This window comes from Perca fluviatilis, chromosome 21 (genome assembly GCF_010015445.1).
Source record: "Perca fluviatilis chromosome 21, GENO_Pfluv_1.0, whole genome shotgun sequence".
Classification (NCBI taxonomy): domain Eukaryota; kingdom Metazoa; phylum Chordata; class Actinopteri; order Perciformes; family Percidae; genus Perca; species Perca fluviatilis.
The window spans coordinates 27,123,086-27,139,463 of record NC_053132.1 but is presented as its reverse complement, the minus strand read 5'-3'; positions in this window follow the sequence as shown (position 1 = coordinate 27,139,463).

Here is a 16,378-nt window from a genome sequence, read left to right as displayed (position 1 = left end):
TAGGTGTCCTCAGGCTCCTTGGCGCAATTACGTACGCGCCGGCACTCAGACGCTGCAAATCGCCAACCAATGAAAAGGGAACTCCCTGCCGAGTTCAACGATACCTCACACAAGATTCTACGTCATACGCTTCATCAGCTGTGAAAGGCGTACGGCTAAAGCATAGGGGCGGGCCAAACCATTACCAATGAATAAGGACGTCTGTGCTGAGTTCAATGACACCTCACACAAGGGTATACCTTAAACGGGTCACCAGTTATGAAAGGGGGCGTGGCTTAAGTATAAGGGGGGCAGGCCAAACCATCAACAATGAATAAGGAAGTCTCTACTGAGTTCAATGATATCTCAAACAAGGGTCTACATCAAACGGGTCATTAGTTATGAAAGTGGGCGTGGCTAAAGCATAGGGGGCGGGCCAAACCAACACCAATTAAAAAGGAACTCTCTGCTGAGTTCATTGATACCTCACACAAAGGTCAACCTCAAATGGTTCAAATGTTATGAAAGGGGGCGTGGCTTAAGCATAGGGGGCGGGTGAAACAATCACCATTGAAGAAAGACGTCTATGCTTTCAATGAGTTCAATGATACCTCACACAAGGGTATACCTTAAAAAGTTCAAATTTTATGAAAGGGGGCGTGGCTTAAGTATAAGTGGGCAGGCCAAACCATCAGCAATGAATAAGGAAGTCTCTACTGAGTTCAATGATATCTCAAACAAGGGTCTACATCAAACGGGTCATTAGTTATAAAAGGGGGCGTGGCTAAAGCATAGGGGGCGGGCCAAACCAAGACCATTTAAAAAGGAACTCTCTGCTGAGTTCATTGATACCTCACACAAAGGTCAACCTTAAATGGTTCAAATGTTATGAAAGGGGGCGTGGCTTAAGCTTAGGGGGCAGGTCAAACCATCACCGATGAAGAAGGAAGTCTGTGCTGAGTTCCATTACACCTCACACAAGGGTATACCTTAAACGGTTCAAATGTTATGAAAGGGGGCGTGGCTTGAGCATAGGGGGCGGGCCAAACCATCACCAATGAAGAAGGAAGTCTTTGCTGAGTTCGTTGATACCTCACATAAGGCTCTACCTTAAACGGGTCACCAGTTATGAAAGGGGGCAGGCCAAACCATCAGTAATGAATAAGGAAGTCTCTACTGAGTTCAATGATATCTCGAACAAGGGTCTACATCAAACGGGTCATTAGTTATAAAAGGGGGCGTGGCTAAAGCTTAGGGGGCGGGTCAAACAATCACCAATGAAGAAGGAACTCTCTGCTGAGTTCATTGATACCTCACACAAGGGTCAACCTTAAATGGTTCAAATGTTATGAAAGGGGGCGTGGTTCAAACGTAGGGGGCGGGTCAAACCATCACCAATGAAAAAGGAAGTCTGTGCTGAGTTCAATGACACCTCACACAAGGGTATACCTTAAACGGTTCATATTCTAAGAAAGGGGTCGGGGCTTAAGCATAGCGGGCGGGTGAAACCATCACCAATGAAGAAAGACGTCTATGCTGAGTTCAATGATACCTCACACAAGGGTATACCTGAAAAAGTTCAAATTTTATGAAATGGGGCGTGGCTTAAGCTTAGGGGGCGGGTCAAACCATCACCAATGAAGAAGGAACTCTCTGCTGAGTTCAATGACACCTCACACAAGACTCTACCTTAAACGTTTCTAATGTTATAAAAAGGGGGCGTGGCCTGAGTAAGTGGGCGTGGTCATATTATAGGGGCTGACTCAGTATCACATGTATACCACACAATCTGAGTTTCATTTAAATCGGATGATGTTTGTCATATAAGGCTCATTTCCTGTTGCCAGCGGGGGGCGCTATGACAAAAAGTCCATTTTTGCCTGTAGGTGTACTCAGGCTCCTTGCGACCATGCATTCGCTCGGCACTCAGACGCTGCAAATCGTCACCAATGAAAAGGGAACTCCCTGCCGAGTTCAACGATACCTCACACAAGACTCTACGTCATACGGTTCATCAGCTGTGAAAGGGGGCGTGGCTTAAGCATAGGGGGCGGGCCAAACCATGACCAATGAAAAAAGAAGTCTCTGCTGAGTTCGTTGATACCTCACATAAGACTACCTTAAACGGGTCACCAGTTATGAAAGGGGGCGTGGCTTAAGCATAGGGGGCGGGTCAAACCATGACCAATTAAAAACAAAGTCTGCTGAGTTCATTGACACCTCACACAAGACTCTACCTTAAACAGTTCAAATGTTATGAAAGGGGGCGTGACCTGAGTAAGTGGGCGTGGCTTAACCATAGGGGGCGGCCCAAACCATGACCAATGAAAAAAAAGTCTCTGCTAACTTCGTTGATACCTCACATAAGACTCTACCTTAAACGGGTCACCAGTTATGAAAGGGGGCGTGGCTTAAGTATAAGGGGGCAGGCCAAACCATCAGCAATGAATAAGGAAGTCTCTACTGAGTTCAATGATATCTCAAACAAGGGTCTACATCAAACGGGTCATTAGTTATAAAAGGGGGCGTGGCTAAAGCTTAGGGGGCGGGTCAAACAATCACCAATGAAGAAGGAACTCTCTGCTGAGTTCATTGATACGTCACACAAGGGTCAACCTTAAATGGTTCAAATGTTATGAAAGGGGGCGTGGCTTAAGCTTAGGGGGCAGGTTAAACCATTACCGATGAAGAAGGAAGTCTGTGCTGAGTTCAATGACACCTCACACAAGGGTATACCTTAAACGGTTCAAATGTTATGAAAGGGGGCGTGGCTTGAGCATAGGGGGCGGGCCAAACCATCACCAATGAAGAAGGAAGTCTTTGCTGAGTTCAATGATACCTCACACTAGGGTCTATCTTAAACGGTTCAAATTTTAAGAAAGGAGGCGGGGCTTAAGCATAGGGGGCGGGTGAAACAATCACCAATGAAGAAAGACGTCTATGCTTTCAATGAGTTCAATGATACCTCACACAAAGGTCAACCTTAAATGGTTCAAATGTTATGAAAGGGGGCGTGGCTTAAGTATAAGTGGGCAGGCCAAACCATCAGCAATGAATAAGGAAGTCTCTACTGAGTTCAATGATATCTCAAACAAGGGTCTACATCAAACGGGTCATTAGTTATAAAAGGGGGCGTGGTTAAAGCATAGGGGGCAGGTCAAACCATGACCAATTAAAAACAAAGTCTGCTGAGTTCATTGACACCTCACACAAGACTCTACCTTAAACAGTTCAAATTTTATGAAAGGGGGCGTGGCCTGAGTAAGTGGGCGTGGCTTAACCATAGGGGGCGGCCCAAACCATGACCAATGAAAAAAGAAGTCTCTGCTGAGTTCGTTGATACCTCACATAAGACTCTACCTTAAATGGGTCACCAGTTATGAAAGGGGGCGTGGCTTAAGTATAAGGGGGCAGGCCAAACCATCAGCAATGAATAAGGAAGTCTCTGCTGAGTTCAATGATATCTCAAACAAGGGTCTACATCAAATGGGTCGTTAATTATGAAAGGGGGCGTGGCTAAAGCATAGGGGGCGGGCCAAACCAACACCAATTAAAAAGGAACTCTCTGCTGAGTTCATTGATACCTCACAGAAAGGTCAACCTTAAATGGTTCAAATGTTATGAAAGGGGGCGTGGCTTAAGCTTAGGGGGTAGGTCAAACCATCACCGATGAAGAAAGACGTCTATGCTGAGTTCAATGATTACTCACACAAGGGTATACCTTAAAAAGTTCAAATTTTATGAAAGGGGCCGTGGCTTAAGCATAGGGGGCGGGTCAAACCATGACCAATTAAAAACAAAGTCTCTGCTGAGTTCAATGACACCTCACACAAGGGTATACCTTAAACGGTTGAAATGTTATGAAAGGGGGTGTGGCTTAAACGTAGGGGGCGGGTCAAACTATCACCAATGAAGAAGGACCTCTTTGCTGAGTTCAATGACACCTCACACAAGACTCTACCTTAAACGTTTCAAATGTTATAAAAAGGGGGCGTGGCCTGAGTAAGTGGGCGTGGTCATATTATAGGGGCTGGCTCAGCATCACATGTAGACCACACATTCTGAGTTTCATGTAAATCGGATGATGTTTGTCATATAAGGCTCATTTCCTGTTGCCAACGGGGGGCGCTATGACCAAAAGTCAATTTTTGCCTGTAGGTGTGGCTCGCCCTGTAATTTGCGACCATGCATGCGCTCGGCACTCAGACGCTGCAAATCGTCACCAATGAAAAGGGAACTCCCTGCCGAGTTCAACGATACCTCACACAAGATTCTACGTCATACGCTTCATCAGCTGTGAAAGGGGACGTGGCTAAAGCATAGGGGGCGGGCCAAACCATTACCAATGAATAAGGACGTCTGTGCTGAGTTCAATGACACATCACACAAGGGTATACCTTAAACGGGTCACCAGTTATGAAAGGGGGCGTGGCTTAAGTATAAGGGGGCAGGCCAAACCATCAACAATGAATAAGGAAGTCTCTACTGAGTTCAATGATATCTCAAACAAGGGTCTACATCAAACGGGTCATTAGTTATGAAAGTGGGCGTGGCTAAAGCATAGGGGGCGGGCCAAACCAACACCAATTAAAAAGGAACTCTCTGCTGAGTTCATTGATACCTCACAGAAAGGTCAACCTTAAATGGTTCAAATGTTATGAAAGGGGGCGTGGCTTAAGCTTAGGGGGTAGGTCAAACCATCACCGATGAAGAAGGAAGTCTGTGCTGAGTTCAATGACACCTCACACAAGGGTATACCTTAAACGGTTCAAATGTTATGAAAGGTGGCGTGGCGTAAACATAGGGGGCGGGTGAAACCATCACCAATGAAGAAAGACGTCTATGCTGAGTTCAATGATACCTCACACAAGGGTCTACATCAAACGGATTATTAGTTTTAAAAGGGGGCGTGGCTAAAGCATAGGGGGCGGGCCAAACCAACACCAATTAAAAAGGAACTCTCTGCTAAGTTCATTGATACCTCACACAAAGGTCAACCTTAAATGGTTCAAATGTTATGAAAGGGGGCGTGGCTTAATCTTAGGGGGCGGGTCAAACCATCACCGATGAAGAAGGAAGTCTGTGCTGAGTTCAATGACACCTCACACAAGGGTCTACTTCAAACGGGTCACCAGTTATGAAAGGGGGCGTGGCTTAAGTATAAGGGGGCAGGCCAAACCATCAGCAATGAATAAGGAAGTCTCTGCTGAGTTCAATGACACCTCACACAAGGGTATACCTTAAAAAGTTCAAATTTTATGAAAGGGGACGTGGCTTAAGCATAGGGGGCGGGTCAAACCATGACCAATTAAAAACAAAGTCTCTGCTGAGTTCAATGACACCTCACACAAGGGTATACCTTAAAAAGTTCAAATTTTATGAAATGGGGCGTGGCTTAAGCTTAGGGGGCGGGTCAAACCATCACCAATGAAGAAGGAACTCTCTGCTGAGTTCAATGACACCTCACACAAGATTCTACCTTAAACGTTTCAAATGTTATAAAAAGGGGGCGTGGCCTGAGTAAGTGGGTGTGGTCATATTATAGGGGCTGGCTCAGTATCACATGTAGACCACACATTCTGAGTTTCATGTAAATCGGATGATGTTTGTCATATAAGGCTCATTTCCTGTTGCCAGCGGGGGGGCGCTATGACCAAAAGTCAATTTTGGCGTGTAGCTGTCCTCAGGCTCCCTTGCTACCGTGCATTCGCTCGGCACTCAGACGCTGCAAATCGTCACCAATGAAAAGGGAACTCCCTGCCGAGGTCAACGATACCTCACACAAGACTCTACGTCATACGGTTCATCAGCTGTGAAAGGGGGCGTGGCTAAAGCATAGGGGGCGGGCCAAACCATGACCAATGAATAAGGAAGTCTCTGCTGAGTTCAATGATATCTCATACAAGGGTCTACATCAAACGGGTTATTAGTTGTAAAAGGGGGCGTGGCTAAAGCATAGGGGGCGGGCCAAACCAACACCAATTAAAAATGAACTCTCTGCAAAGTTCATTGATATCTCACACAAAGGTCAACCTTAAATGGTTCAAATGTTATGAAAGGGGGCGTGGCTTGAGCATAGGGGGCGGGCCAAACCATCACCAATGAAGAAGGAAGTCTTTGCTGAGTTCATTGATACCTCACACTAGGGTCTATCTTAAACGGTTCAAATTTTAAGAAAGGGGGCGGGGCTTAAGCATAGGGGGCGGGTGAAACCATCACCAATGAAGAAAGACGTCTATGCTGAGTTCAATGACACCTCACACAAGGGTATACCTTAAAAAGTTCAAATTTTATGAAAGGGGCGTGGTTAAAGCATAGGGGGCAGGTCAAACCATGACCAATTAAAAACAAAGTCTGCTGAGTTCATTGACACCTCACACAAGACTCTACCTTAAACAGTTCAAATTTTATGAAAGGGGCGTGGCCTGAGTAAGTGGGCGTGGCTTAACCATAGGGGCCAAACCACCATGACCAATGAAAAAGAAGTCTCTGCTGAGTTCGTTGATACCTCACATAAGACTCTACCTTAAATGGGTCACCAGTTATGAAAGGGGGCGTGGCTTAAGTATAAGGGGGCAGGCCAAACCATCAGCAATGAATAAGGAAGTCTCTGCTGAGTTCAATGATATCTCAAACAAGGGTCTACATCAAATGGGTCGTTAATTATGAAAGGGGGCGTGGCTAAAGCATAGGGGGCGGGCCAAACCAACACCAATTAAAAAGGGGAACTCTCTGCTGAGTTCATTGATACCCTCAGAAAGGTCAACCTTAAATGGTTCAAATGTTATGAAAGGGGCGTGGCTTAGGGGTAGGTCAAACCATCACCGATGAAGAAAAACGTCTATGCTGAGTTCAATGATTACTCACACAAGGGTATACCTTAAAAAGTTAAAATTTTATGAAAGGGGCGTTGGCTTAAGCATAGAGCGCGGGTCAAACCATGACCAATTAAAAAAAAAGTCTCTGCTGAGTTCAATGACACTTCACACAAGGGTATACCTTAAACGGTTGAAATGTTATGAAAGGGGTGTGGCTTAAACGTAGGGGCGGGTCAAACTATCACCAATGAAGAAGGACCTCTTTGCTGAGTTCAATGACACCTCACACAAGACTCTACCTTAAACGTTTCAAATGTTATAAAAAGGGGCGTGGCCTGAGTAAGTGGGCGTGGTCATATTATAGGGGCTGGCTCAGCATCACATGTAGACCACACATTCTGAGTTTCATGTAAATCGGATGATGTTTGTCATATAAGGCTCATTTCCTGTTGCCAGGGGGGGGCGCTATGACCAAAAGTCAATTTTTGCCTGTAGGTGTCCTCAGGCTCCTTGCGACCATGCATGCGCTCGGCACTCAGACGCTGCAAATCGTCACCAATGAAAAGGGAACTCCCTGCCGAGTTCAACGATACCTCACACAAGATTCTACGTCATACGCTTCATCAGCTGTGAAAGGGGACGTGGCTAAAGCATAGGGGGCGGGCCAAACCATTACCAATGAATAAGGACGTCTGTGCTGAGTTCAATGACACCTCACCCAAGCGTATACCTAAAAACGGGTCACCAGTTATGAAAGGGGCGTGGCTTAAGTATAAGGGGGCAGGCCAAACCATCAACAATGAATAAGGAAGTCTCTACTGAGTTCAATGATATCTCAAACAAGGGCCTACATCAAACGGGTCATTAGTTATGAAAGTGGGCGTGGCTAAAGCATAAGGGCGGGCCCAACCCAACACCAATTAAAAAGGAACTCTCTGCTGAGTTCATTGATACCTCACAGAAAGGTCAACCTTAAATGGTTCAAATGTTATGAAAGGGGGCGTGGCTTAAGCTTAGGGGGTAGGTCAAACCATCACCGATGAAGAAGGAAGTCTGAAGTTGAGTTCAATGACACTCACATGCCAAGGTATATACCTTTAAACGGTTCAGCTGTTATGAAAGGTATGTATGTAAATATAGGGGGCGGTGAACCATCACCATCGTAGTAAAGATCGCCTATGCTGAGTTCAACGATACCACACAAGGCATTCATCAAACGGGATTATTAGTTTAAAAGGGCGTGGCTAAAGCATAGGGCGAAAAAAATAAACCAACACCACCAAAAGGAAACTCCCCTGCTGTTCATTGATTACCTCACAAAGGCCAACCTAAATGGTTCAAATGTTATGAAGCGGGGGCGGCTTAATCTTAGGGGGTTGGTCAACCATCACCGATGAAGAAGGAAGTCTGTGCTGAGTTCACGACACTCACACAAGGGTCTACTTCAAACGGGTCATTATGAAAGGGGCGTGGCTTAAGCATATAAGAGGTCCATCAGCAATGAATAAGGAAGTCTCTGCTGAGTTCAATGACACCCTGCCACAAGGGTATACCTAAAAAGTTCAAATTTTAAGGAAAGGGGACGGCTTATGATAGGGCGGTCAACCATGACCAATTAAAACAAAGTCTCTGCTGAGTTCAATGACACACTCCGCCACAAGGGTATACCTTAAAAAGTTCAAATTTTGCGAAATGGGCGTGGCTTAAGCTTAGGGGGCGGGTCAAACCATCACCAATGAAGAAGGAACTCTCTGTTGAGTTCAATGACACCCCACAGATTCTACCTTAAACTTTCTAAATGTTATAAAAAGGGGCGGCCTGAGTAAGTGGGTGTATCATATTATAGGGCTGGCCAGTATCACGTAGACCTGCTATCTGAGTTTCCATGTAAATCGGATGATGTTTGTCATATAAGGTCATATTTCTGTTGCCAGCGGGCGGTGACCAAAGTCAATTTTACGTAGGAAGGTCCTCAGGTTCTTTGCCACCGCGGCATTCGCCGGCGTTACGTATATTGCTAGTAATTTCCTTCAAGAAACTCCCATAAAGATGTTTCTGTTTCAGAATCATGTGCAAGGTGCTCTTAACAGCTTCTTGTGGCGTGTAAAGCTAGTTACCATATTTGAAATAGCTTGTCAGTCATTTCCTACCAGAAGCGCTTATCAAGATGTTTTTATGTCAGAATCATGTGTAGTGCTCTAAACCGCTTGTTGCGGCGTGTAAAGCTTGTTTCCAGCACTAAAATAGCTTTACAGTAATTTTCCTCAAGAATCTCTAAAAAAGAAGTTTCTATGTCAGAATCATGTGTAAAGTGCTCCAAACAGCTTCTTGTGGAGTGTAAAGCTTGTTTCCATCGCTAAAATAGCTTTACAGTCATTTCCTTCAAGAATCTCTTATAAAGGAAGTTTCTATGTCAGAATCATGTGTAAGGTGCTCCAAACAGCTTCTTGTGGCGTGTAAAGCTAGTTTCCATATCTGAAATAGCTTGTCAGTCATTTCCTACCAGAAGGAGCGCTTTACCAAGATGTTTTATGTCAGAATCATGTGCAAGGTGCTCCAAACGCTTTTTGTGGCGCGTAGCTAGTTTTATCGCTTAATATATTATCTTTACAGTAATTTCCTTCAAGAAACTCTCCCATAAAGGATGTTTCTGTTTCAGAATCATGTTCAAGGTGCTCTAAACAGCTTGTTACGGGCGTAAAGCTTTTTGTTTCCAGCACTAAAATAGCTTTACAGTAATTTCTTCAAGAAACTCCCAAAAGAAGTTTCTTTGTCAGAATCATGTGTGCGGTGCTACAAACAGCTTATTGTGCGCGAGCTTAGTTTCCATATCTGAAATAGCTTGTCAGTCATTTCCTACCAGAAGCTTTATCAAGATGTTTCTTTTATGTCAGAATCATGTTAAAGGTGCTCCAAACAGCTTCTTGTGGAGTGTAAAGCTTGTTTCCATCGCTAGAATAGCTTTACAGTCATTTCCTTCAAGAATCTCTTATAAAGGATGTTTCTATGTCAGAATCATGTGGGCTAGCGTCTCTAAACCGCTTGTTGCGGCGTGTAAAGCTTGTTTCCAGCACTAAAATAGCTTTACAGTAATTTTCTTCAAGAATCTCTCAAAAAGAAGTTTCTATGTCAGAATCATGTGTAAAGTGCTCCAAACAGCTTCTTGTGGAGTGTAAAGCTTGTTTCCATCGCTAAAATAGCTTTACAGTCATTTCCTTCAAGAAACTCCCATAAAGATGTTTCTGTTTCAGAATCATGTTCAAGGTGCTCTAAACAGCTTGCGGGGGCGGTAAAGCTTTTTCCAGCACTAAAATAGCTTTACAGTAATTTCTTCAAGAATCTCTCAAAAGAAGTTTCTATGTCAGAATCATGTGTAAGGTGCTCCAAACAGCTTATTGTGGCGGGTAAAAGTTGTTTCCATATCTGAAATAGCTTGTCAGTCATTTCCCCCAGAAGTGCTTTATCAAGATGTTTTTATGTCAGAATCATGTTCAAGGTGCTCTAAACAGCTTGTTGCGCGTAAAAGCTTTGTTTCCATTTCCTTCAAGAATCTCTTATAAAGGAAGTTTCTAAGTCAGAATCATGTGTAGGTGCTCCAAACGCTTCTTGTGGCACGTAAAGCTTGTTTCTATCGCTAATATAGCTTTACAGTCATCTTCCTAGAAACTCCTATAAAGGAAGTTTCTATGTCAGAATCATGTGTAAGGTGCTCTAAACAGCTTGTTGGCGCGTATAAGTTTCATTTCCATTTCCTTCAAGAATCTATTATAAAGGAAGTTTCTATGTCAGAATCATGTGTAAGGTGTCCAAACGCTTTGTGTGCGTAAAGCTTGTTTCTATCGCTAATATAGCTTTACAGTACTTGCCAAGAAACTCCCATAAAGATGTTTCTGTTTCAGAATCATGTGCAAGGTGCTCTTAACAGCTTCTTGTATGCGAAAGCTAGTTACCATATTTGAAATAGCTTGTCAGTCATTTCCTACCAGAAGCTTTATCAAGATTATTTTTATGTCAGAATCATGTGTAAGGTGCTCTAAACAGCTTGTTGCGGCGTGTAAAGCTTGTTTCCAGCACTAAAATAGCTTTACAGTAATTTTCCTCAAGAATCTCTCAAAAGAAGTTTCTATGTCAGAATCATGTGTAAAGTGCTCCAAACAGCTTCTTGTGGAGTGTAAAGCTTGTTTCCATCGCTAAAATAGCTTTACAGTCATTTCCTTCGAGAATTTCTTATAAAGGAAGTTTCTATGTCAGAATCATGTGTAAGGTGCTCCAAACAGCTTCTTGTGCGTGCAGCTAGTTTCCATATCTGAAATAGCTTGTCAGTCATTTCCTACCAGAAGTCTTTACAAGATGTTTTATGTCAGAATCATGTGGAAGGTGCTCCAAACGCTTGTGGCGCTGTAAAGCTTGTTTCTATCGCTAATATAGCTTTACAGTAATTTCCTTCAAGAAACTCCCATAAAGATGTTTCTGTTTCAGAATCATGTTCAAGGTGCTCTAAACAGCTTCTTGTGGCGTGTAAAAGCTTGTTTCCAGCACTAAAATAGCTTTACAGTAATTTCCTTCAAGAACTCTCTAAAAAGAAGTTTCTATGTCAGAATCATGTGTAAGGTGCTACAAACAGCTTCTTGTGGCGTGTAAAGCTAGTTTCCATATCTGAAATAGCTTTTCAGTCATTTCCTACAAGAAGTTCTTATAAGGATGTTTTTATGTCAGAATCATGTAAGGTGCTCTAAACAGCTTCTTGTGGCGGTAAGCTAGTTTCATACTGAAATAGCTTGTCGTCATTTCCTACCAGAAGCTTTATCAAGATGTTTTATGTCAGAATCATGTGTAAGGTGCTCCAAAGCTTGTGGCGGAAGCTTGTTTCATTCTCTCAAAATAAGTTTTCAGAATCATTGCAAGGTGCTCTAAACAGCTTGTTGTGGCGTGTAAAGCTTGTTTCCAGCACTAAAATAGCTTTACAGTAATTTCCTTCAAGAATCTCTTATAAAGAAGTTTCTATGTCAGAATCATGTTGTAAGGTGCCAAACAGCTTCTTGTGGCGTGTAAAGCTAGTTTCCATATCTGAAATAGCTTGTCAGTCATTTCCTACCAGAAGCTCTTTATCAAGATGTTTTATGTCAGAATCATTGTAAGGTGCTCCAAACGCTTCTTGTGGCGTATAAAGCTTGTTTCTATCGCTAATATAGCTTTACAGTAATTTCCCCAAGAAACTCCCATAAAGATGTTTCTTTTCAGAATCATGCAAGGTGCGCACGCTTAACTTGGGTGCAAAGCTTTTCCAGCACTAAAATAGCATTACAGTCATTTCCTTCAAGAATCTCTTATAAAGGAAGTTTCTATGTCAGAACCATGTGTAAGGTGCTCCAAACAGCTTCTTGTGGCGTGTAAAGCTAGTTTCAATATCTGACATAGCTTGTCAGTCATTTCCTACCAGAAGTGCTTATCAAGATGTTTTTATGTCAGAATCATGTGTAAGGTGCTCTAAACAGCTTGTTGCGGCGTGTAAAGCTTGTTTCCAGCACTAAAATAGCTTTACAGAAATTTTCTTCAAGAATCTCTCAGAAAGAAGTTTCTATGTCAGAATCATGTGTAAAGTGCTCCAAACAGCTTCTTGTGGAATGCAAAGCTTGTTTCCATCGCTAAAATAGCTTTACAGTCATTTCCTTCAAGAATCTCTTATAAAGGAAGTTTCTATGTCAGAATATGTGTAAGGTGCACCAAACAGCTTCTTCTTTTGTGGGCGTGTAAAGCTAGTTTCCATATCTGAAATAGCTTGTCAGTCATTTCCTACCAGAAGTGCTTATCAAGATGTTTTTATGTCAGAATCATATTCAAGGTGCTCTAAACAGCTTGCGTGCTGCTGTTTCGTAAAAAGCTTTATTTAAAATTTCCTTCAAGAATCTCTTATAAAGGAAGTTTCTAATGTCAGAATCATGTGTAAGTGCTCCAAACAGCTTCTTGTGGGAGCGAAAGCTTGTTTAATCGCTAAAATAGCTTTACAGTAATTCCTTCAAGAAATATAGAGTTTTCTGTCAGAATCATGGTAAGGTGTCTAAATAGCTTGTGTGTAAAGCTTGTTTCCAGCACTAAACAGTACAGTCCTTCCTTCAAGAATCTCTTATAAAGGAAGTTTCTATGTCAGAATATGTGTAAGGGTGCTCCAAACAGCTTTTTTGTGGCGTGTAAAGCTAGTTTCCATATCTGAAATAGCTTGTCAGTCATTTCCTACCAGAAGTGCTTATCAAGATGTTTTTATGTCAGAATCATGTTCAAGGTGCTCTAAACAGCTTGAAAGAAGTTATATTGAAATAGCTTGAGTCATTTCCTACCAGAAGTTTATCAAGATGTTTTTATGTCAGAATCATGTGTAAGGTGCTCTAAACAGCTTGTTGGGCGTGTAAAGCTTGTTTCCAGCACTAAAATAGCTTTACAGTAATTTTCCTTCAAGAATCTCTCAGAAAGAAGTTTCTATGTCAGAATCATGTGTAAGTGCGTCAAACAGCTTCTTGTGGAATGCAAAGCTTGTTTCCATCGCTAAAATAGCTTTACAGTCATTTCCTTCAAGAATCTCTTATAAAAAGGAAGTTTCTATGTCAGAATATGTGTAAGGTGCACCAAACAGCTTCTTGTGGCGTACGTGTAGTTTCCATATCTGAAATAGCTTGTCAGTCATTTCCTACCAGAAGTGCTTATCAAGATGTTTTTATGACAGAATCATGTTCAAGGTGCTCTAAACAGCTTGTTGCGGGCGTGAAAGCTTTGTTCCCCCCCCCCCTCTCCTAGCACTAAAATAGCTTTTACAGTAATTTCCTTCAAGAAACTCCACAAAAAAAGATGTTTCTATTTCAGAATCATGTGCAGGTGCTCTAAACAGCCTTGTGGTGTAAAGCTTGTTTCCAGCACTAAAATAGCATTACAGTCATTTCCTTCAAGAATCTCTTATAAAGGAAGTTTCTATGTCAGAATCATGTGTAAGGTGCTCCAAACAGCTTCTTGTGGCGTGTAAAGCTAGTTTCCATATCTGAAATAGCTTGTCAGTCATTTCCTACCAGAAGTGCTTATCAAGATGTTTTATGTCAGAATCATGTGTAAGGTGCTCTAAACAGCTTGTTGCGCGCGTAAAGCTTGTTTTTGCACTAAAATAGCTTTACAGAAATTTTCTTCAAGAATCTCTCAGAAAGAAGTTTCTATGTCAGAATCATGTGTAAAGTGCTCCAAACAGCTTCTTGTGGACGCAAGCTTGTTTCCATCGCTAAAATAGCTTTACAGTCATAATTCCTTCAAGAATCTCTTATAAAGGAAGTTTCTATGTCAGAATATGTGTAAGGTGCGCCCAAACAGCTTGTTTCGGTAAAGCTAGTTTCCATATCTGAAATAGCTTGTAGCATTTCCTACCAGAAGTGCTTATCAAGATGTTTTTATAACAGAATCATATTCAAGGTGCTCTAAACAGCGCTTGTTGGGGCGGAAAAGCTTTGTTTCCATTTCCTTCAAGAACTTCTAAAGAAGTTTCTAAGTCAGAATCATGTGTAAGGTGCTCCAAACACTTCTTGTGGCGCGGTAAAGCTTGTTTCTATCGCTAAAATAGCTTTACAGTAATTTCCTTCAAGAAACTCCATAAAGATGTTTCTGTTTAAGAATCATGTGCAGAAGTGCTCTAAACAGCTTGTGTGTAAAGCTTGTTTCCAGCACGAAAATAGCATTACAGTCATTTCCTTCAAGAATCTCTTATAAAGGAAGTTTCTATGTCAGAACCATGTGTAAGGGGTTCCAAACAGCTTCTTGTGGCTGTAAAGCTAGTTTCCATATCTGAAATAGCTTGTCAGTCATTTCCCTAGCAGAAGTGCTTATCAAGATGTTTTATGTCAGAATCATGTTCAAGGTGCTCCAAACAGCTTGTTGGCGGTGAAAAGCTTTGTTTCCATTTCCTTCAAGAATCTCTTATAAAGGAAGTTTCTAAGTCAGAATCATGTAAGGTGCTCCAAACGCTTCTTGTGGCGTAAAGCTTGTTTCTATCGCTAATATAGCTTTACAGTAATTCCTTCAAGAAACTCCCATAACGATGTTTCTGATTCAGAATCATGTGCACGGTGCTCTAAACATCTTTGTGTGTAAAGCTTGTTTCCAGCACTAAAATAGCATTACAGTCATTTCCTTCAAGAATCCTTTTTATAAAGGAAGTTTCTATGTCAGAATCATGTGTAAGGTGCTCCAAAAGCTTCTTGTGGCGGTAAAGCTAGTTTCCATATCTGAAATAGCTTGTCAGTCATTTCCTACCAGAAGTGCTTATCAAGATGTTTTTATGTCAGAATCCGTGTAAGGTACTCTAAACAGCTTGTTATGCGGCGTTTAAAGCTTGTTTTCCAGCACTAAAATAGCTTTACAGAAATTTTCTTCAAGAATCTCTCAGAAAGAAGTTTCTATGTCAGAATCATGTGTAAAGTGCTCCAAACAGCTTCTTGTGGAATGCAAAGCTTGTTTCCATCGCAAATAAAATAGCTTTACAGTCATTTCCTTCAAGAATCTCTTATAAAGGAAGTTTCTATGTCAGAATATGTGTAAGGTGCACCAAACAGCTTCTTGTGGCGGTAAAGCTAGTTTCCATATCTGAAATAGCTTGTCGGTCATTTCCTACCAGAAGTGCTTATCAAGATGTTTTTAGTCCGAATCATGTTCAAGGTTGCTCTAAACAGCTTCTTTGCGGGCGCAGTTACAATATTCTGACATAGCTTGTCAGTCATTTCCTACCAGAAGTGCTTATCAAGATGTTTTATGTCAGAATCATGTCTAAAGTGCTCCAAACAGCTTCTTGGGCGTGTAAAGCTAGTTTCCATATCTGAAATAGCTTGTCAGTCATCTTCCTACCAGAAGTGTTTTTATGTCAGAATCATATTCAAGGTGCTCTAAACAGCTTGTTGCGGGCGCGAAAAGCTTTGTTTCCATTTCCTTCAAGAATCTCTTATAAAGGAAGTTTCTAAGTCAGAATCATGTGTAAGGTGCTCCAAACGCTTCTTGGGGGCGGTAAAGCTCGTTTCTATCGCTAATATAGCTTTACAGTAATTTCCTCTAAGAAACTCCCATAAAGATGTTTCTGTTTCAGAATCATGTTCAAGGTTGCTCTAAACAGCTTCTTGCGGGTGTAAAGCTAGTTTCCATATCTGAAATAGCTTGTCATTCATTTCCTACCAGAAGCGCTTATCAAGATGTTTTTATGTCAGAATCATGTGTAAGGTGCTCTAAACAGCTTCTTGTGGCGTGTAAAGTTAGTTTCCATATCTGAAATAGCTTGTCAGTCATTTCCTACCAGAAGTGCTTATCAAGATGTTTTTACGTCAGAATCATGTTCAAGGTTGCTCTAAACAGCTTGTTGCGGCGTGTAAAGCTTGTTTCCAGCACTAAAATAGCTTTACAGAAATTTTCTTCAAGAATCTCTCAGAAAGAAGTTTCTATGACAGAATCATGTGTAAAGTGCTCCAAACAGCTTCTTGTGGCGTGTAAAGCTAGTTTGCATATCTGAAATAGCTTGTCAGTCATTTCCTACCAGAAGTGCTTATCAAGATGTTTTTACGTCAGAA